Source organism: Piliocolobus tephrosceles, chromosome 8, assembly GCF_002776525.5.
Source record: "Piliocolobus tephrosceles isolate RC106 chromosome 8, ASM277652v3, whole genome shotgun sequence".
Lineage (NCBI taxonomy): Eukaryota > Metazoa > Chordata > Mammalia > Primates > Cercopithecidae > Piliocolobus > Piliocolobus tephrosceles.
Window position 1 is genome coordinate 89,871,652 of NC_045441.1, and position 21,861 is coordinate 89,893,512.

Sequence of the window (21,861 nt, forward strand, 5' to 3'; positions counted from 1 at the left end):
CTGGCTAATTTTTGTAATTTTAGTAGAGACAGGGTTTTGCCATGTTGGCTAGACTGGTCTCCTGACCTCAGGTGATCCACCCGCCTCGGCCTCCCAAAGTGCTGGGATTACAGGCATGAGCCAGTGCGCCTGGCCTATTTTTTCTTCGATAATTCCTCCTATATTCACCCCTTCCATTTTCTCTAATTTAGTCTCTATTCGAACTCCACTGAGTCATATTAGGACCCTTAGATTAATCATTTATATCTAAGATTTTTCCTTTATATTTTTTAGTCTATATTATTTTGTTCTATATTCCAGGAGATTTTATTTACTCTTATCTTCCAAAGTTCATAGGCAATTTCTGTTTGTTAATTATACATTTTCATTTTCAGTAGCTTTTTTATTTTTTATTGATACTTTTACATAGCATGTAATTATTTTTCATAGATGCAGTATCTTAGTGAATGTCTCTAAAGACAGTAAACAATTTCTTGAATGTTGTCTTTGTTCTGAAAATTGCCATGATTTCCTCTTGGTACTGTCTTTTTATTTTATATATTTGTCTTCTACTTTCAAACATTTTTTTCTTTTTTCTTTTTTCTTTTTTTTCTTTTCTTTTTTTTTTTTTTTTTTTTTTTGAGATGGAGTCTCGCTCTGTCACCCAGGCTGGAGTGCAGTGGCCAGATCTCAGCTCACTGCAAGCTCCGCCTCCCGGGTTTACGCCATTCTCCTGCCTCAGCCTCCCGAGTAGCTGGGACTACAGGCGCCTGCCGCCACGCCCGGCTAGTTTTTTTGTATTTTTAGTAGAGACGGGGTTTCACCGTGTTAGCCAGGATGGTCTCGATCTCCTGACCTCGTGATCCTCCCGTCTTGGCCTCCCAAAGTGCTGGGATTACAGGCTTGAGCCACCGCGCCTGGCCTCAAACATTTTAATTATCAATCCATAATGATAATATGAGTAATATCTTGGATTATTGGTTCATAAATAATAGGAAAAAAGTGTACTCTTTGTACATTAACGAGTATGTTGACTGATTCTTAAGGGTAATGAGTCAGACACCTGGCTTTTAGTTCAGATATGCCTTGCATTCTAGAATTAAAGCAGATTTAAACTAGGATGCCAACATTCAAATTCGCTTCTTTACTTCTTACCAGAGGGCTCTATTGAGTCATTTAGGGAACTGTACTCTGTTGGAGGTTTCACTGGGTAGATGCCGGCAGCAGGTTGTTCTGCATGTGGAGGTTTGAGGAGGGGGAGTAAAGTGCCTGGTGCTCAGTAATACACGACATTTCCATGTTCAAACCTGGACTCCCTCCTCTTCATTTCCTCTGTGGTAATTCTACAATGGATTCCCACAGCCTGCTCTATTTGTTGGCATTCTTCAATCCACTTTCTGTCTTCCAGACATTTGATAAAACCTCTTGCCTGCTGACACCACACCTTTTTGTTCTCTTTGTACGTATAGTAGTTTTAAAAAATTCTATCAACATCACTGGGGAGAGAGAGAAGATTAAGTTTCCAGCCTACCCTGCAGACTCAGAACCATTAAGGACTATTGCTGCCTTTAAAAAAAAGCTTGTAACCAAATATTCGATTCAAGTGTTTTTCCCCCTCTAATAAGAAACAAACGTCCGTCATAAGATCTGTCTTACTGTCTTTTCTGACTCTCACAGGAGATCTTGGCCACTGAATATTTGTGGACCTCAAACTATATATCAGTAAAATTGAGAGATTTCTAAATGGCTTTCACCTCTAAAATTATAGCTCTAAATCTATGGCAAAACATTTATTAATATGTTTACAAATATTCTTCTGGTTATCATAGAATGCTTACTGATGTATGTACTAGAACGACAAAGCAAGAATTAGAAGGCGTAGAGTTATTGAACAAGAAAATAATTATTCTCCAAAAAAAAAGAATTTTTTTCCATTGTAAGTTATATTCTGAGAAGGAAAACCCAGCTGGCATTAAAACAGTAATGTTTATTTTATAGGAAAAAAAATAAAAGAATGACAGCTCAATTCACTTTAAAGACAAGTCACACCAAAATATCATAAGAAAGGATTCTTTCCTTTGCAAATGTTTGTTTTGCTTCCTGAATCTTTTTCCCATTATGAGAACCAGAGAACATGTAGTATACAGTGATGTATTGGCTTTTGTTCACAGCAGGTTCACGACAATGCTATGGATTTTGGGTCAACCGGCTGCAAATGAGATCTTAGATTTCGACTTGTAAAAGTTTGTGGGTTTTTTTGTTTGTTTGTTTGTTTGTTTGTGCTGGTGAGATACAGGGACACAAAAAGGCAGTTGTAATTTTTATTTTATTTTATTTTATTTTATTTTATTTTATTTTATTTTATTTTATTTTATTTATTTATTTTGAGATGGAGTCTTGGCTCTATCACCCAGGCTCAAGTGCAGTGATACAATCTAGCTCACTGCAAGCCCCGCCTCCCGGGTTTACGCCATTCTCCTGCCTCAGCCTCCCGAGTAGCTGGGACTACAGGCGCCTGCCACGACGCCCGGCTAATTTTTTTGTATTTTTAGTAGAGACAGGGTTTCACCGTGTTAGCCCGGATGGTCTCGATCTCCTGACCTCGTGATCCACCTGCCTCGGTCTCCCAAAGTGCTGGGATTACAGGTGTGAGCCACCGCGCCCAGACTAATTTTTTTTTTTTTAAAGAATTAGATTGTATCATCAACTGAAAATATTTACCTTTATTGGTTCTTACCTTGCAGAGTCTGGCTTAATCTGAGACAGCAGCCTGCTCTTTAACATGTCTGTAAATTTAACATTATTTGAAAAGCTAATGAAGCACATTTTAGTTTTTACTTCCTTTTTGGCTGTACAGTTCTGTTGATGGATGAAGCAATATTTGGAATACATATTAGTAAATGCTGACACATACATGTGCTGAGTTTTATGTATGCATGTAGAAGAATTGCAAGGGTCGTGAATGCATCATAAAACATAATTGGCTCTGTTATAATTGGACCCTGGAGAAAAACTGCCCTGCTGCAGCTTGAGGCTTTTCTTCTGGGAATAAAGAACAAAAACAAAAACAAACAAAAAAATTGCTCTTTTCTTACCAGTTTCATTTCTATATATCTTTAGCATCAATTTAAACTGCAGAAATAATAGTACTAAATTATCTACTAGAAAAAAAGTTAAACTTCATGGAAAGAGTATCTTCACAAATCAGATTCTATCTCCTGAAGTTGTATATTTTTTGGCAAACTTGTTTTCATTTTATCGAGTCATACACGATTATAAAATACTCATCTGAGATTATACAAGAATAGGTAAATTAAGATGGAATCACCAGATTCAAGGAGTCTATATCTTTCAAAAAGAATTTGTTGCTTTTTTTGGGTGACAGGATGTCCTTAGTTTTATGTTATCCCTAATGGGAATGTTCAGAAACTTGTTTTAAGTATCAATTCTCATATTCATTATGTGAATAGTAAACAAGCTTGTGTCGGAGTTTGGTTTTAATAATCTTTGTTTATAACTTAGTCTCTTTTTAATTGCTCAGTCTTCTGTAGTCCCAAATCCCTTTGCTCCTCTGCTTCACATGGGGCTCATCACATTTGTCTTTTTTTCTGTTTTGTGCATGTGGCGTTTTTTTTGTTGTTATTGCTCCACGGCCTAGGTTGGTGTTTGCTAAGAGCTACACAGTGTTGTTAAGTTTATTACTGTACTATCTATGCTTTTAAAAATGCCATCTCTTTTTAGCCATTTTCTTTCTCCTCTAAATTCATAGAGTAATGTAAAAATAATAAGATAATATTACACTTTAACCAAGCTGCTGAAAAGTAGGAAACAGAATGAAATAATGAGTAACTTTTTACAAATAAGTCGAATCAACCTAGATTTTGACAAATCTAGGCATTAACGAAGACTTTTAATAACCATAGAAAGAAATTTTGTTTTTTTTAGGAGAAGGCTTTATGAACAACAAATTATCATTGCAAAGCAGTTTAAACACAAAAGTGGCTAAAGAGTCTAGGTAAATGTACTAAAGCTTACAAGCTGAATTATTCAGTGTTTCAATAATCTCCAAATGCCTGAAGTACGGGGACCACCCTGTGTCCTAATGAACACACTCATCCTTTCCTTGAATAATTCGCTTACTTTGATAATTTATAATTTCACTCCCACTTTCTTCCAATTTGTTGTGGGGCAACTTCCATAAAGGACACAGTCTCTGAGATGCAACCATTTGAAACTAATAATTATCAGGTAATGACTACAGAAAAGAAATTATTTAGTCAATGCATTAGTTCAAAAACAGCTGATCATTGGTCTGCTCACACTTCCTCCTACCTTCCTCCACCTTCCTCTCTTTGTCCACAATCTGGTTTCTGTTAAAAAGCCTATTCTTACACTGTTTGAACCTCATCATTCACCCACATACATCCTGCTGCTTTGCAGGTAACCATGACAGTATTTCACAGGACTGAGGTTAGGTGCCATATGAAATGCAGCCATGCTGTCTTAAATTTATTAGCAAGCACACCTTTCCCAAAATGCACACACACAAACAAATATTATGTTAAAACTGCATGACATTTGGGAACTCTTAAAAGACTGAGTGTGCAATCAAATGATTTAATGAGTGGGGGGAGATAATGATTCTTTTGCTGGGAACAAATAAAAGCATATAAATCCTTGCTAATAGAAAAACAGTATCTTAATTTTTTCTACATTATTATCCCAAGTACTTTCACTTCTTCAGTATCTGCCTCCTTAAGATTTACATTAATTAGAAACATTTTCTAACTAATAATCCCAACAAAGTTGAAGGTAGATATATTTTCTGGCTTGTAGCTTATAAGAAAAATATTGTTAATAATTATTAGTCATTTAGTATTTCTAATCAGACAACTGTGGTATAACATGAACACAGTGGTCAAGGAGTAAGAAGTTTGAGATTCAGATTCTGGGCAATTATAGCAATTGCTGGATCATCCAGAGTTTTTCCCATATGGACTGCATTTTAAGGTTTTGTTTACTCACATTTACTAATTCAATTATCTCTTTACTGGCAATTCAAGTATCTCCCATTCTTGCCTCTCTACAGAGCTTTAGTTCATTATGGAGTTGAAATAAAGGCATAAAACCCATCCAAAATAAATCTTTTTTTGAGCATTAGTGGAAACACTCTCCTAGACACTGAGGCTAAGAGAAAGATACTAGATATTATCCCAGAACTTGGAGACATAAGTCACATCTTATTTAGCCTTTTCTCTAAATGGTTTCTTTCCTTGTTAAACTAGTATATATTTCATAATCAATACCGTCACACTCTTAGGTGTTCCCAAAAAATGAGTGATACAGAGGCCCAGCCCTCAGGAAGGTCATACTCTATCTATCCCATTATTTCTTCTTCCACTGTATTTCTTTAATTCTTGCTCTTATCTCAGTACTAGAGTCAGTGTCTTTTTCTTGAACTTTGCCCAGTGTCAATTACTCATCAGATTACGTTCTTGAAAACAAAGCTTCCAACATATCACTAACTCTAAAGGCTTCCAATTGCATAAAGTTTGTCATTGAAGGATCTCCAAAACATGCTTCTCAGCAAACCTTATGTTATTCCATTACCATATTTTTGCCAACATTGTTCCTTCTACCAGGTACTTCCCATTGTTTTTAGTTCATCAGTATGTAATGACCAAGTTAGGCTACAACTGCTCTTTGAAGCCTTCTCAGACATTCAAAATGATATCATTAATAATAAATAAAAACAGCAATAATAATAATATCTAATAGTTGGATACTAGGTCTATGTTCCAGTTATGCACCATGGTAATCATCTTACATGCATTATCTCGGTCTCTGCATTAATTTTCTATTGCTGTTGTAATAAATTAATACAAATTTACTGGCTTAAAACACAAATTGGTTCTGAAGGTGAAAAGTCTAATAAATTCCGAATCTGGCTCCCCATTTCCTTTTTTAAAGATCCTTGTGATTACAGTGGACCACCCAGATAATTCAGAATAATCACTTAATCTCAAGGTCTTTAACTTAATCACATCTGCAAATTCTTTTTTGTCATGTAAGATAACATACATATTATCTCCCATAATAACCTCGTATTTTTTTCACAAGAAAATCTTTCTGGGTGAGATGAGGACTGTATATCATATGGGCAACTTATGTATTTTCCTCCATGGGAAGTAACAGAGAACTGAGAGAGTGTGGAGCCATTATATCACCTCAGATGTTGTAGAGTTGGTGGGAGCGGGTGGATATAGGAGACTAGTCGTTAAAAACGTGATCTCTGTATTCAGAAAGTCTGGACTGGACTAACCTAACACCTCTATTTGCATTATGTGACCTTGAGAAGTTGCCTTTAAAAACTTTGTGCTTTAGTTTCCTCTTCTTCAAAACAAGGACAATAATGATCCCTATCTCATTGGGCCACTTTGAGGATTAAATGAGTTAATCTATATAAGTACTTCCAGAAGCTATTGGGATGTACAAGTGTTCAAAGAATGTCAGCACTTACTGTTATTATCATCATTACTAGACAAAGCTGTGGAGATACCTATGCTATCTCTATCAGTCAGAAAGTGGGCAGCATGACTCTGGTGAATTGAAGTGCAGAGCAGAGTATGGATGAGAGATTGCTATTAATAAGAAAAAGCAAAAGACATTTTTAATACCTTGCAAAAAAGATTAGAAATAATATCCATAAAATATGTTTTTAGAATGTTTCTATGTGGTGAATGATACACAGCATTTGGTCCGGAGCCTGTAAAACTAAACTTCTCTGATGATGTTTATTTGTCTTCAAAGCTAGTAGGATTTATTTTTGTATTTCCTTTTGTCATGGGTTGGGCTTCCTCGAAATTGATCCTGAGATTAGGATTCTTGTTCAAGTGATGTCTTACAGAAAGGGAAGCGGTAGGAGCAGAACAGGTCAGAGAGGTGCTTTCAGAAGCTAATTTCATCCTGAGACCACGGTGGGGTACTCTGAGTGAAAATTAGACAAATAAGTTAGTTCCATGTTGGGCAAAGGACCCAGCCAATCAGCGCAGGTCTGGGTGAGAAATAGCCTTCTAGGTGAGACAGCTTCAGTTTTGCAAGTCTTGGGAGAAGGGGGTGGTTGTGAGTTGATAACAGCTGATGCACATAGCGACAGGTACATGGGTGCACTAGGCAGTTAAAGGGATCTGAGAAGGACACCAATACCATCCACTGTATGTATTTGAGTTCTTCTCTGTGTATTAGGGTCTTCTTCTTCAGATTGCCCTCTTTCTCTCTAGACTGTACACACGAACCCAAAGAAGAAAAAGCCTTCTGCTGCTATACTAGGCTTCTTCTGCTATGTATTAAGGTCATACTTATACATAATACTATGTAATCTGATGTTCTCTCTGGTTCCACTAATCTGAAGGATACAAAAAGGAAACATGGCATTGACAACAAAAAAGAAAACTCCCTGTCTCAACTCCACCAGCAGAGTGTCTATAAAACTTATTCCCAACCCCTCCTTCCTGGGTTTAGGGTACCTCATGCTGAGGAAGCATAACCCTTCCCTTCTCTTCTTCTACTTTGATGTGCCCAACATTTCTTCCTACACTATTTCTGTTTTCCTATTGGCAACCTGACTCAGGTCATTTCTACCACTTCTTTCTGATCTTAGTGTGGCTGTTACCATACTTACCTGTTTCTCTTAACAGGCATTATACCAAACTGGGTGGAAATGTCTCCTTCTGCACATACATTCTATAAAACATTGTATTCATACAATTGTCATGATGAAATGCTGCCCTGTGTCACCAGTCTCCCTGAAAGACTATATGAGTGTGGGCAGCTAATATTTATTGAGCTCTTACTAAGTGCAATGCATGGACTTACCACTTTTAAAGATAATCTCATTTATTTCTCACAAGAACCCAATAAGATAAGCACTCTCATTATATTCATTGTCTAGCTGAGGAAATGAAAAGATCATAGAGAGAAAGAGGCAGAGATAATTAATTAAGACAAAATAGCTTGGAAGTATAAAAGCTGAGATTCAAACTGTAGGATTGTCTGCCTCAGAATCCATACCTTAAAAGAATCTAAAAAATATACACTGCCTCTTTTTTTTTCTTTTTTATCTTTTTCTTTCTTTCTTTTTTTTTCTTTTTTTTCATTGCAGGCTTTTCCTCCTCTGTGCTTATGCGTAAATTGTAGAGGGTAGAGAGCAGTCTGAATGGAATAATTATACTCCAAACACAGCATCCCATCTAAAAGACTGTCATTGGACCAACTCCATTCATGGTTCAAAGTCAACGTCTTACCAATTTTAAGCTTCACCTACAAGTTTTAACGTTGACTCTTATTACTGGATGATTTAAGAGTCTTAAACCTGTAAGCCAGTTGTCAGTCTGAAGAAATAAGAAGCTCTCTTATAAATAAGCTCCTGTTTGACCTTCCTTCCAATTCTTCAAATTTAACACTTCCCAACTCACTTGTCTTCTGAATCCCTGCTATATTTCATATTCATTTATCTCTCTTTTTTTTATTTTTTATTTTTTTGAGACAGAGACTTGCTCTGTCAGCCATGCTGGAGTGCAGTGGCATGATTTCGGCTCACTGCAACCTCCTTCACCCAGACTTGAGCAATTCTCCTGCTTCAGCCTCCCAAGTAGCTGGGATTACAGGTGTGCGCCACTACGCCCAGCTAATTTTTGTATTTTTAGTAGAGATGGGATTTCACCATGTTGCCCAGGCTGGTCTCAAGCTCCTGACCTCAGGTAATCTGCTTGCCTTGGCCTCGCAAAGTGCTGGGATTACAGGTGTGAACCACCGTGCCCAGCCCATATTCATTTCTTAACGTGTACTCTTATGTCAGTAATTGTGTCAGTAATTATTTCAGATATGCTATAAGGATCTGCTCATAGAAAAATGATCCAAAAGGCAGCACAGAGATATATCGGAAGTGAAAAACAATGGAAAGACTACATAATAAACATAAATCTGCATAAATATTGACTTTATAAAACAATATAAACAATGTTTTAAGGAGTTAAAAATACTTTTTAATAATAACACAAACAGCATGAATGGTGTAAATCAATATGTTCCAATGTGTTTGCACTGTCTAAGAAATGCTGAGTATTAGTTTTTATTAGACTTTAATAAGTCAGCAATGTAACCATTAGAGTAACCACTAAAAGAATAATATATAATTATCAGTCTAACAAGGCAGAAAATACAAATAATAAGAAAATACTTAATCTGAGAGAAAGCAAGAAAAAAGGAGCACAGCAAAGGTGGATAAATAGAATGCAGAGAGTAGTGTGGCAGATTTGAACTCAAATGTAATGTTACTTATAGTAAATGTAAATAGACTGAAAACACTAACAAAGATTTTCAGACTGGATTTAAAACAAAAATTTGAAAACCTATGCTGCTTACAAAAGACATTTCTTAAGTTGAAATAAAAGACCAAAAGTAAAAGGATGAAAAAAAAATAGTATTCAAAAACTAACTAAAAGAAAGCTCATACTAACAGTGGCAAGAAGCATTACTACCAATAAAGAGGAATATTTCCTAATTAAACTTTGAGTCACTAGAATGATATGGCAATTCTAGACTTTTATGTACCTACTAACATTGTCTTTCTCTAGGTGAAACAAATACATAAAAAACAAATTCACAGCCATAATTGGATATTTTAACACATATCTCTTTGTAAATAATAAAACAGGTTAAAAATCATTCAAGATGTAGAAGACTTGAACATTACTAACAAAGTTGATCTAATTACATATTAATAAACTTACATCTAAGTTATGGAATTCACATTCTTTTCAAGTTCAGATAGAATGTTTAACACAACTGATCGTATGCTGGGCCAGGCAAGTCTTCACATTCTTCAAAGTACTAACATAGGTACCGAGCCCCCGGCGCTCGCCTGGGAGGGAGGCAAGGCTGCCCGCGTCCCCGGAGCTCCCGATCCTGGGGTGGCAGCCACGTCCCCCTGCCACACACCTGGGGGACGGGAACACGGGACGGAGTTATCTCTAGCTCCTATACCACCACCACCACCATCACAGTGCCTCCCTCCAGGGTCCTGCAGAATGGGGGAGATAAGTTGGAGACGATGCCCCTCTACTTGGAAGAAGACATTCGTCCTGATATAAAAGATGATATATATGACCCCACCTACAAAGATAAGGAAAGCCCAAGCCCCAAGGTTAATTATGTCTGGAGAAACATCATCCTTATGTCTCTGCTACACTTGGGCGCCCTGTTTAGGATCACTTTGATTTCTACCTGCAAGTTCTACTCCTGGCTTTGGGGGTTATTCTACTATTTTGTCAGGTCCCTGGGCATAACAGCAGGAGCTCATCCTCTGTGGAGCCACCCGTCTTACAAACCTTGGCTGCCTCTGCGGCTCTTTCTGATCATTGCCAACACAATGGCATTCCAGAATGATATCTATGAATGGGCTCATGACCACCGTGCCCACCACAAGTTTTCAGAAACACATGCTGATCCTCATAATTCCAGACACGGCTTTGTCTTCTCTCGCGTGGGTTGGCTGCTTGTGTGCAAACACCTAGCTGTCAAAGAGAAGGGTGGTATGCTAGACTTGTCTGATCTAGAAGCCGAGAAACTGGTGATGTTCCAGAGGAGGTACTACAAACCCCAGTCTGCTGCTGATATGTGCTTCATCCTGCCCACGCTTGTGCCCTGGTGTTTCTGGGATGAAACTTTTCAACACAGCTTGTTCGTTGCCACTTTCTTGCGGTATGCTGTAGTGCTTAATGCCACCTGGCTGGTGAACAGTGCTGCCTACCTCTTCGGATATCGTCCTTATCACAAGAACATTAGCCCCCGGGAGAATGTCCTGGTTTCACTTGGAGCTGTGGGTGAGGGCTTCCACAACTACCACCACTCCTTTCCCTATGACTGCTCTGCCGGTGAGTACCGCTGGCACATCAGCTTCACCACATTCTTCATTGATTGCATGGCCTCCCTGGGTCTGGCCTATGACCGGAAGAAAGTCTCCAAGGCCTCCACCTTGGCCAGGATTAAAAGAACCGGAGACTGAATCTACAAGAGTGGCTGAGTTTGGAGTCCCTCAGGTTCCTTTTTCAAAAGCCAGCCAGGCAGAGGTTTTAATGTCTGTTTACTAACTACTGAATAATGCTACCAGAATGCTAAAGATGACGATGTTAACCCATTCCAGTACAGTGTTCTTTTAAAATACAAAGGTATTGAAAGCCAACAACTCTGCCTTTATGACGTTAAGCTGATATTATTTCTTCTCTGATCCTCCCTCTCTTCTAGGCCCATTGTCCTCCTTTTCACTTTGTTGCTATCGCCCTTCTTTCTCTTATTGCCTCCCAGGAAAGCAGCTGGTCAATCTTTGTTCAGTGTCCAGGTTCCAAAGCTTAGACAACCTTTCTGTAACCTAAAACGAATGGTCTTTGCTCCAGATAGCTGTCTTTCCTTGAGCTGTTGTGAGCTTTGAAGTAGGTGGCTTGAGCTAAAGATAAAACAAAATCTTCTGGGCAGTCCCCTGTTAATTATCTTCAGCCCAGGGTTTTGCTAGATGGAATGGAAAAGCAACGTCATTTGACATAAAGCTTCTAAAGCAGATAAACTGTGGAGGACGAGGGAAGTGAACCAAGAGGAACCTGTTGCCATGATCAGACGTGCAGCTGCCTACCTAGTGAGGACTTCAAGCCCCACCACACAGCATGCTTGCATTCTCTCCTGGCTTGGGGTAAGAAGTGGCTGTGGTGTTTGGCAATGCTAATTCAATGTCACAACATATAGTTTAGGCTGAGGATAAAGAAGAGACATTCTGAGTTTGTAGTAAAAGTGGTCTCTGCTGAGGAAGGGTTTTCTTTTCTTTCTTTCTTTTTTTCTTTAATAACAAGGAGATTTCTTAGTTCATGTATCAAGAAGTCTTCAAGTTGGGTGTTTCCAGAATTGGTAAAAACAGCAGCTCATAGAATTTTGAGGATTCCACGAGCTGCTCATCACAGTTCTTTCCTCTTTCTGCTCTGCCATCTTCAGGATATTGGTTGCTCCCCTCATAGTAATAAGATGGCTGTGGCATTTCCAAACATCCAAAAAAAGGGAAGGATTTTAGGAGGTGGAGTCGGGTCAAACATAAAATATATATACATATATACATTGCTTAGAACGTTAAACTATTAAGAGTATTTCCCTCCCAAAGAGGGATGTTTGAAAAAACTCTGAAGGAGAGGAGGAATTAGTTGGGTTGCCAATTTCCTCTCCACTGCTGGACATGAGATGGAGAGGTTGAGGGACAGGATCTATAGGCAGCTTCTAACAGCAAACTTCACATTGGAAGGGATCTGAAAACATGTTGCCAGGGGCTTGAGAATATTACTGAGTTATTGGGAGTCTTAATGAAGTAAGCTAGCTATTAGGTCCATTCATTAATTAGTTCCAGTTTCTCCTTGAAATGAGTAAAAACTAGAAGGCTTCTCCAGTGTTGTGCCCCTTCTCTCTCTCTCTCTCTCTCGGCTCTGTTAACACCTAGCCTAAAGTATAGAACTGCCTGGAGGGCAGGGTTAGGAATCTCTTCACTACCCTGATTCTTGATTCCTGGCACTACCCTGTCTGTCCCTTTTCTTTTACCAGATCTTTCTCTTCTCTGAACATTTTCTTCTTTCCCTGGACACGCAGCCTCCTTTGCGTGTATTCAGAGGCAGTGATGACTTGCTGTCCAGGCAGCTCCCTCCTGCAGACAGAATGCTCAGGGTCACTGAATCATTGCTTCTCTTTCGAAAGTACAGCTAGCTGCCACTTTCATGTGGCCTCCAGGGTGTCTCCACTTACACCCCTGTGCTCCCTTACCACACTGATGGCTCAAGACAAGGCTGGCAAACCCTCCCAGAAACATTTCTGGCCCCGAGAGCCTCTCTTTCTCTCTCCTTCTCTCATAAGGCACAGCCAATCCAAGTGCTCACTTTGAGCCGGTGGGTCAGCCACAGAGCAAAAGAGGGTTTATTTTCAATCCCCTCTGTCTGGGTCAGAACCAGAGAGCATGCTGAATGCCCCCTGCTTGCTCGGTAAGGGTGCCCCGCCTGAGTCAGTGCTCTCAGCCGGCAATACAATGCTTGTAGAAGTAGGAGGAAACAGTTCTCACTGGAAAGAAGCAAGGGCAAGAACGCAAGTGCCTCACCCCGAAAAGAGGCCCTATTCCCTGGAGTCAGGGTGAACTGCAAAGCTTTGGCTGAGACCTGAGATTTGAGATACTACAAACCCTGCTGAACAGAGTGTCTGTTCAGCAAACTAACCTGTATTCCCTACAGCCTAGGGCAGACAATAGTATAGAAGTCTGGAAAAAAACAAAAACAAACACAGAACACCAGTATTTTGAGAACCTTGGACCACTCCTGTCCCTGTAGCTCAGTCATCAAAGCAGAAGCGTGGCTTTGCTCTATTAAGATTGGAAATGTACACTACCAAACACTCAGTCCACTGTTGAGCCCCAGTGCTGGAAGGGAGGAGCGCCTTTCTTCCTGTGTTAATTGCAGAGAGGCTATAGGGGTTAGCCTGAACTAAAGGCATCCTTGTCTTTTGAGCTATTCACCTCAGTAGAAAAGAATCTAAGGGAAGATCACTGTAGTTTAGTTCTGTTGACCTGTGCGCCTACCCCTTGGAAATGTCTGCTGGTATTTATAATTCCACAGGTCATCAGAGGCCTGCTTGATAATATATGAATAATAAAAAACAACTTTCACTTCTTCCTATTGTAATCGTGTGCCATGGATCTGATCTGTACCATGACCATACATCAGGCTGGATGGCACCTCAGGCTGAGGGCCCCAATGTATGTATGGGTGTGGGTGTGGGTGGGGGTAGGGGTGTGTCTGCTGAGTAAGGAACACTGTTTTCAAGATTCTAAAGCTCAATTCAAGTGACACATTAATAATAAACTCAGATCTGATCAAGAGTCTGGATTTCTAACAGTCCTTGCTTTGGTAGTGTGCTGACAACCCGGGTGCCTTACATCTTTTCTAATCACAGTGTTGCATATGAGCCTGCCCTCACTCCCTCTGTGGAATCCTTTTGCACCTGAGAGCCTACTGAAGTGGCTTGTAGAAAAAGGGACCTGAGTGGAGGATTAACAGTATCATGATTTGCAGGATTTCCTTCTGGGATTCATTCTGGAAACTTTTGTTAGGGCTGCTTTTCTTAAGTGTCTACATTTGATGGAGGGTGGAAGTAATTTGAATGTATTTGATTTATAATATTTTTTTAGGTTAAAAGATGGTTGTAGCATTTAAAATGGAAAATTTTCTCCTTGGTTTGCTAGTATCTTGAGTGTACTCTCTGTAAGTGTAGCTGAAATAGGTCATCATGAAAGGTTAAAAAAGGGCGGTGGCCATGTTATGCTGGTGGTTAAGGCCAGGGCCTCTCCTACCACTGTGCCACTGATTTGCTATGTGACCCTGGGCAAGTCACTTAACTATAATGTGCCTCAGTTTTCCTTCTGTTAAAATGGGGATAATAATACTGACCTACCTCAAAGGGCAGTTTTGAGGCGTGACTAATACTTTTTATAAATCATTTTGGGATTCTTCAGCACAGGAATTCTCAAGACCTGAGTAGTTTTTATAATAACAATGTCCACCATGATCTTGATATGTCGATGTGTCCCTGATGCTGTCATTAGTCTATATGGTTCTCCAAGAGATGGAATGAATCCATTGGAGAAGTGGTGGATAACTAGCCAGAAAAACATTGAGAATGCATAAACAACACATCGCCGTGGAAACATACAGAGGATACCTTTGATTGGGTGGGATTTTTCCCTTTTTATGTGGGATAGTAGTTACTTGTGACAAGAATAATTTTGGAATAATTTCTATTAATATCAACTCTGAAGCTAATTATACTAATCTGAGATTGTGTTTGTTCATAATAAAGGTGAAGTGAATCCGAAAAAGAAAACAAAGTACTAAAATAACACAACAGCAGAAAGAAAACCAGAAAATCCTCATAGATTTGGAAATTAAGTAATAATCTTTAAAAACTTGTATCTCAAAGAAGAAATCACAGTAGCAATTTAGAAAATATTTTAAAGTGAGTGTAATGAAATACTTTATTTCAAAACTTTGGGGATATGGCCAACCCCACACTTACAAGAACATTGATAGAGAAGAAAAAAGACTGAAAAATCAATAAGCTAATTGCATCAATAACTCATTGCATCTCAAGAACAGTGAGTGAAAATAGCACCCAGATCTTGGTTTCTAAATTCCATTCCTCATTTAAAGGAACCAGAGATCCCTCTCCTTACAAAAGTGCTTGATTGCCGGTTTGGGACAGGACAAGGTCAATCTGGGATATTCTGTTGTGTCTGAAAGCACAGAAATTCTCTAAAATGAGTGGGATTCAAAAGAGCAGTGTTGTTCTTGAAGAGGTTTATGGGATATAAACAGTCATAAAAATGTCCTAAGTCATCTGATTGAGAGAGTGACAGAGAGAGAGAGAAAGAGAAGCAATAACAGGGAAATAGAAAAGCTTATACAGTTGGCCCTCCATATCTGTGGGTTCCACATGTGTAGATTCAACCAACTACAGATCAAAAAAGTTTCCTAAGGTTCCAAAAGGCAAAACTTGATTTTACTATGAAGTAAATTCACAAATAAAGTGACGTGATGTATTAGGAATTCTAAGTAATCTAGCAATAATTTAAAGTGTATGGGATGATGTGCATAGTTTATATGCAAATACTATGTCATTTTACATAAGGGACTTGAGCATCCTGTGATTGGTTCCTAGAACCAATCCCCTATGTATACCATGGGGATGACTGTGTTTACAAAATGTAATGCTTCATAAATATAGAAGAAATCACAGAATGAGAAAAATAATGCATCTTTCAACTCCAATGTAATAACTAATGCAGGCAAGAATCATCAATCAATGGTAAAGTCATTAGGTGAAAAGTTTTTGGAGAACAACATATTTGAAACTCTCAAAATATTAGCCTACAGATGACATCAATTACAAAGCCATAGCTTTTACAATAAAAGAATCACAGTCATCTTCTGAAACAAGTGATCAAATTTAGACTCACCAAAAGTTGGACAACCTGATAAGAGCCTCAAGCTTTGAAGCAATAAAAAGTGCACATCATTGCCTATGACGTATATCCTTGCCAAGAAATTATCTAAGTTGAATCTAATCATGTGAAAAGCACTTAGACAAATCCCGAATAAGGGACATTCTATAAGACAGCCAGCCTGGACTCTTAAATAGAACAGTCAATGTCAGGACAAACAAAGGCAAAGCTACTGTTCTAGATTAAAAGAGACCAAAGAGACAAAAAAACAAATGTAACGTGTAAATTTCACTGGATCCTAGATTTTGGGGAAAAATTTATAAAATACTTTTCTAGAGACAATTAGAAGAGATTTTATATGGACTATATATTGATTATATAGAATTAACTGTTAATTTTCTTACAAATAAAAATAGTTGTATTTGTTTTCTATTGATGCTATTACAGATCTCCCCAAACTTGGTTTAAAAGAAAAGATTTTATATGGGCTACATATTGATTATATAGAATTAACTGTTAATTTTCTTACAAATAAAAATAGTTGTATTTGTTTTCTATTGATGCTATTACAGATCTCCCCAAACTTGGTTTAAAACAACACAAATTTATTTTATAGTTCTGTACGTTGGAAATTTGACATGGGTCACACTGAGCTAAAATCAAAGTATTGACAGGGCTGCCTTACTTTCTAAGGGCTCACAGGAAGAATTCATCTCCTTGCCTTTTTGAGCTTTAAAATGCCACCGACATTATGGCTTTGGGGCTCTCTTTATCCGTCTTCTTAGTTAGCAATGTTGCATCTCTCTAATCATTCTTCCATAGTCACATCTTCCTCTGACCACCTCAAGGAGAGGTCTTCTACTCTAAAGGAACCATGTGATTAGATTGGGCCCACCTGGTTTCAGGTTGTCAAGGGTTGCTTTTTTCTTACCCAACCACTTTTTTTTCCCCATTTCACGGTCCTTAATTTAGTTACATCTGCAAAGTTCCTTTTATCATATAGGGTAACTATTCAGAGGTTCTGGGTATTAGATTGTAAAGTCTTTGAGGAAGAAGACAAACCACAAAGATATTGTGGTTATTTAGAAAATTGTTTTTATTCATAGGACATGCATGTTTAATGATTTAGGAGTAAATCTGCAACTTAAATATGTATGTGTGTGCGTGTATGTGTGTTATATGTATTAAGCACATACATATACACATACAGATAACCAACTGTAGCAAAATCCTAATAGTTGAATCTAGAAAGAGGGTTTATGGTTGTGTTAGTTCTGTTCTTTCAAATTTTCTGTGGGTTTAAAATTTTTCTAAAGAGGAAAGGAGGCATGTTGTTTAACTTTTTTAGTTCCCGGACAATACAGGAAACATGGGCTTTCAAGTGTGTATTGATGGCAGCAGTGGCCCATCTAGAGCGGCCACTACCAAGACACCGGCTGCAACGAGGAGGCGTGGCCAGGGCTATAACACTCCCTGGAGCCGGCAGAAGTCCCGCCACCCACCCCCAACTCCATGGAGCAGGCAGGAGCCCCTCCCTCCCTGGGTGCCGCTGGAGCCGCTCTGCCAAGGCCCTGGTCCCCTGCGTCTCTGTGCTCTTGGGGGCCCGCGAAGGCCCCCCTGCCTCCTGTAGGCTCAGAAGTCCCTGCTCCCGCTGCCTAGCTTCTTCTCGCTGTTGGCGCCCACTCCGATCTCAGGGGTGAGGCCGAGACTGCACACTCCACAGAGCCACCCGGAGCAGGGGACAAGCAGGAAGCCCCGCCCCTTCCGAGCTGGCAGGACAGGAGCTTCCCAGGTGCAGCTGCAGCTGCCCTCTTAGGCACAGGACTCGACCATCTCTGTAGTCTGCACCTTTGGGGGCCCAGGAAGGACCCCTGTCCCCGCAGGCTCGGGGGTATCCGTTCTCGCTGCCATGCCTCTTCCTGCCTAGGGCACCTGCTCCTGTCTCAGAGTGGGGCGAAGCGTGGACGCTGTCACAGCCCGGCCAGGTGTGCCCACGCTTAGGGAAGTGCTGACACCCCAGCCCCCTGTCACCTTGGTCCCCTCCAGACGTTGGGCACTTGCAGGCGTGAAAGGGGAGGCCTAGAGGAAGCTGAGGGTGGTTCTAGAGCTGGCTTGCAGGTGCCCCTTGGTGCCAGCAGCCTGGGTATCAAGAATTGCCGCAGAAGGCAGTCTCCTCGGTGGAAGAGGGCGGGTCCCTGGTGAGGCCCCACCTTCGGGCCAGGGAGGGCCTGAGGTTGGGGGCCATGCTGCCAGTCCTGCAGACAGGAGTGGGACCTTGTGGTGCCGTTTCCAGGCCCACCCATGGCACCCCATGAGCCAAGCAGCACGCACTTCCGCCCTCTGAGGCCCATAAAAGTTCCAGTCTCAGCCAGAGCAGAGCAGAGGACGCAGAGATGCTGGAATGACCCGCTGCAGACAGGAGCCACCCACTCTAGTGCCTCCTCTCTGCTGATAGCTGCAGACAACAAGATGACCAGCAACAGAGAGGAGCCGCCCTCTCTGCTGATAGCTGAACACTTGTTGGAACGACCTGCCTACAGAGAGGAGCTACCTTTTCTGGCAGGAGCTGAATACTGGTTGGGACACCCTGGCTACAAAGAGGAGCTGCCCCCAGCGGGTCTTCTCTGAGCTGTTCTATTGCTCAATAAATCTCCTGTTTGTCTTGCTCACCTTCTACTTCTTTCTTCCTGGTCGCGAGACAAGAACTCAGGACCCATTGAATGGTCAGGCTAAAAGAGCTGCTGTAACACAAACAGGGCTGAAACATGTCGCTTGCTCACCATGTTGTGGATGAAGAGAAGGAAAGAAGAGCTGTGGACTTTCGGGGAACCCAGACCTGGGAGCTCCACGAGACAGAGCTGTGACTCCTTTTGGGGCCTTGCAGTTCCTGGCCTCTCCACGTTTACAGGCGCCACCACATTCCCTGGTGCCAGCCAGGGAAGCTGCTTGCACTGCACCTGGTTCAGTCAGTCACAGCCTCGCAGTGAGTGGGCACCCGTGCGGGCACCTGGAGCTGCCCACCCCATGGCAGCAGCCCCAGCGTGTCTGACTGCGCAGCAGCCCCAGCGTGTCTGACTGACTCCGTGTCCGGACCCCACACTCGCTCACACACCCCTCTCACTGCTCCACGCCTGCCTCGCCCCTTGGAGGCGTGGGATCCAGGCCAGTACCATAAGCTAAGTGCAGCCTGCCAGGCTGAGTGGGTGGAACGAGCCCAGCTGGCCCGAGCAAAACTCGGGCAAAGGCGCCACCGGCCACAGGTTTCCAGCCAGAAAAGTGACACCCCAAAGATCCCCGTAAGAGTATCTCAATAAATTTTAGAGAAATAGAGAAAGTAACTAGAATGAGAACAAAGCTGTAATTGATTTTTTAAAAAAGCAGTCATTTATATTTGCTTACATTTACTGGGAAATGGAGGCATTTGGTAGTTTGTGGTGACACAGTGGCCTTCTGTTTGTCTGTTTAGATAAAATTGTGAAGAGGCCTTGTTTTGCCACACTTTATCTTGGTCTCAGAGTAAACTTGTCTAATGTTGATAATCAGAGAATGTTTACATTCACAGAACAGCAGCACAGCCTAGCTGTGAGCACCAGGTCAGCTTCTGACAGGAGTCCTTGTTGTGACTGGCACACTGGTTTCAGGACGTCAAGGGTTGCTTTTTGCTTTTCTAATTGTGTGTGTGTGTGTGTGTGTGTGTTTTAAAGCAAAACTCAAAATATAATAATCAGTGAGTTATTTTTAAATTCAATAGTAAATGTTAAAGCAGAATATAGTCCTGAAAAATGGTAGCTGAGTCTGGGACAAATATTTTAAGGAAAATAAACATCATTCATGCTCATGCATTCATTTGACAAATACATTGAATGTCTAGTACATATAGAGTTCTATAAGTAGCCCTGAGGGAAATATAGAGATGAGTAAAGGATAGTGATTGTCTTTGAAAAGCATACACTTTGGTCATACATATGATAGATATTTCCAACTTCGACCATTTATTATAAATAAAGAATGACTATAAGCATGTTTATTAACTAATTCTTTGTTTAAAGCTGAATTCTAGGACTGAGCACAGTGGCCCATGCCTAATCTCAGCACTTTGGGAGGCCGAGGCAGGCAGATCACTTGAGTCCAGGAGTTCAAGACCAGCTTGGGCAACACGGTGAAACCCCATCTCTAAAAAAATGTAGCTAGGTATGGTGGTGTGTGCCTGTCGTTCCAGCTATCCAGGAAGCTTAGATGAGAGGATCACCTAAGCCCAGGAGATCGAGACTGCAGTGAGCTGTGAGCCCACCTCTGCACTCCAACCTGGGCAACGGAGTGAGACCCTGTCAAAATAAAAAAAATACTGAATTGTAAATAACCACATGTGGAAACCTAACCTTGAGAACATTGTCAGCAAAGCTTTGAGGAAGTTTTTAGCTTCATGTATACATATTGTGAAATTCGAATACTTATTTCCCATAGACTCTTATTAAGGCTGCTATACAGAGTTGCCAGTAGAAATAAATATACAGCTGAATCTAACCTAAGAAGTCAGAGTTAAATAAAACATTACTAATAACTGCTCCCCATAAGTATTACCCAGGCATGTGGGCGTTAGCAATGGTGTGCATTTACATTGATGGATGGATGGTATAAAACCAGAATTGTGCCATGCAATCTTGGAAATTCATGTATAAAATAAATACGTCTTGGTAAATTTTTCCCCATTAAGTCATATCAAGATGTGATGGTTGGAACTACTGTTCTTTTTGCTGTTATCATCAGCCTTTTATATTCAATGAATACGATCCTCCTCTGAAAGGAAATCATTCCCAGGGAAAACACACCATTTAAATGTATTGTTAACAGAAGTAATTGTTATGCAGAAAAATAGCCCTTTGCATCACAAGCACATTCTCATTATTAGTTGCTTCATGGAGGTACAGTTACTGAGTAAATTTTCTATAAGCTCGAAAAATTCCAAGTAACCCCGAATAAGTTAAGAGTTCTTTCTGGTTTATGGTCATTCTGTTTCCAATAGTCAGGGCATTAAACTTCCTGAAGTTTACGTTAATTTAACCTTCATGCCTTTTGTTTATTTTCAAATTGTTTTGTTTTGTTTATACTGTTGAATCTTCAGAGTTTCATATTATTTTAGGTACCTATACTGGTTTCAGTCATCATATTGTTGAGTACTTTCACAGTCCTGCCCTCTTTGTACACTCCTTCCCAGAGAGTCATGATAGGAATGTTAGCTCTTTTATTATTGCCCCATAGGTCCCTGCAGTCTTATCAATTTTTAAAAAATCTATTTTCTCTCTGTTTTTCCATTCTGCCGTTGAATCTACTCACTGAGTTTTTATTGCAGTTATTGCATGCTTGAGTTCTGGAATTTCCCTTTGGTTCTTTATTTTTTCTTCTATTTTGTTGCCATCATATTCTGTTTCTTTTCAGAGACTTTCTATTTTCATTTGGTTCAGGCATATTTGTAATGCTTGTTAAAACATGTTTTAAGTTTCTGCTTTAAAATCTTGGTCAGTTAGTCCTAACATGTTTGTCATCTCGATGTTTGTATGCATTGTTTTTTCCTTTTTATTCAAATTGTGGTTTTCCTTTTTCTTGGAATAACATAGTATTTTTAATTAAATCCTGGATATTTCGTGGGTCACATTATGAGACTCTGGATTTTATGTAAATCTTTCATAGCTGGCTTTCTCTGACACTGCTGCAGCAGAGGAAGAGAGGGGTGCCACCTTGTTACTTCCAGGTAGGGGTGGAAGGTCAAGTTCTCTCTCAGCCTTCATTGAGATTAAATAAGACACTTTTTTTTG

General features: G+C 40.2%; 2 pseudogenes across 2 annotated transcripts; both read left to right on the plus strand.

Moving 5' to 3' along the window:
* The first annotated feature begins 1,193 nt into the window (after positions 1-1,193).
* Positions 1,194-11,314, plus strand: LOC111552413 (annotated as a pseudogene). The gene is made up of 2 exons (XR_003307043.2): positions 1,194-1,258; positions 9,880-11,314. The product of XR_003307043.2 is annotated as an acyl-CoA desaturase pseudogene (transcript).
* Positions 11,315-11,605: 291 nt separating this feature from the next.
* LOC113220214 lies at positions 11,606-13,728 on the plus strand (annotated as a pseudogene). Its single transcript, XR_003307130.1, has one exon. The product of XR_003307130.1 is annotated as an uncharacterized LOC113220214 (transcript).
* Positions 13,729-21,861: the final 8,133 nt, after the last annotated feature.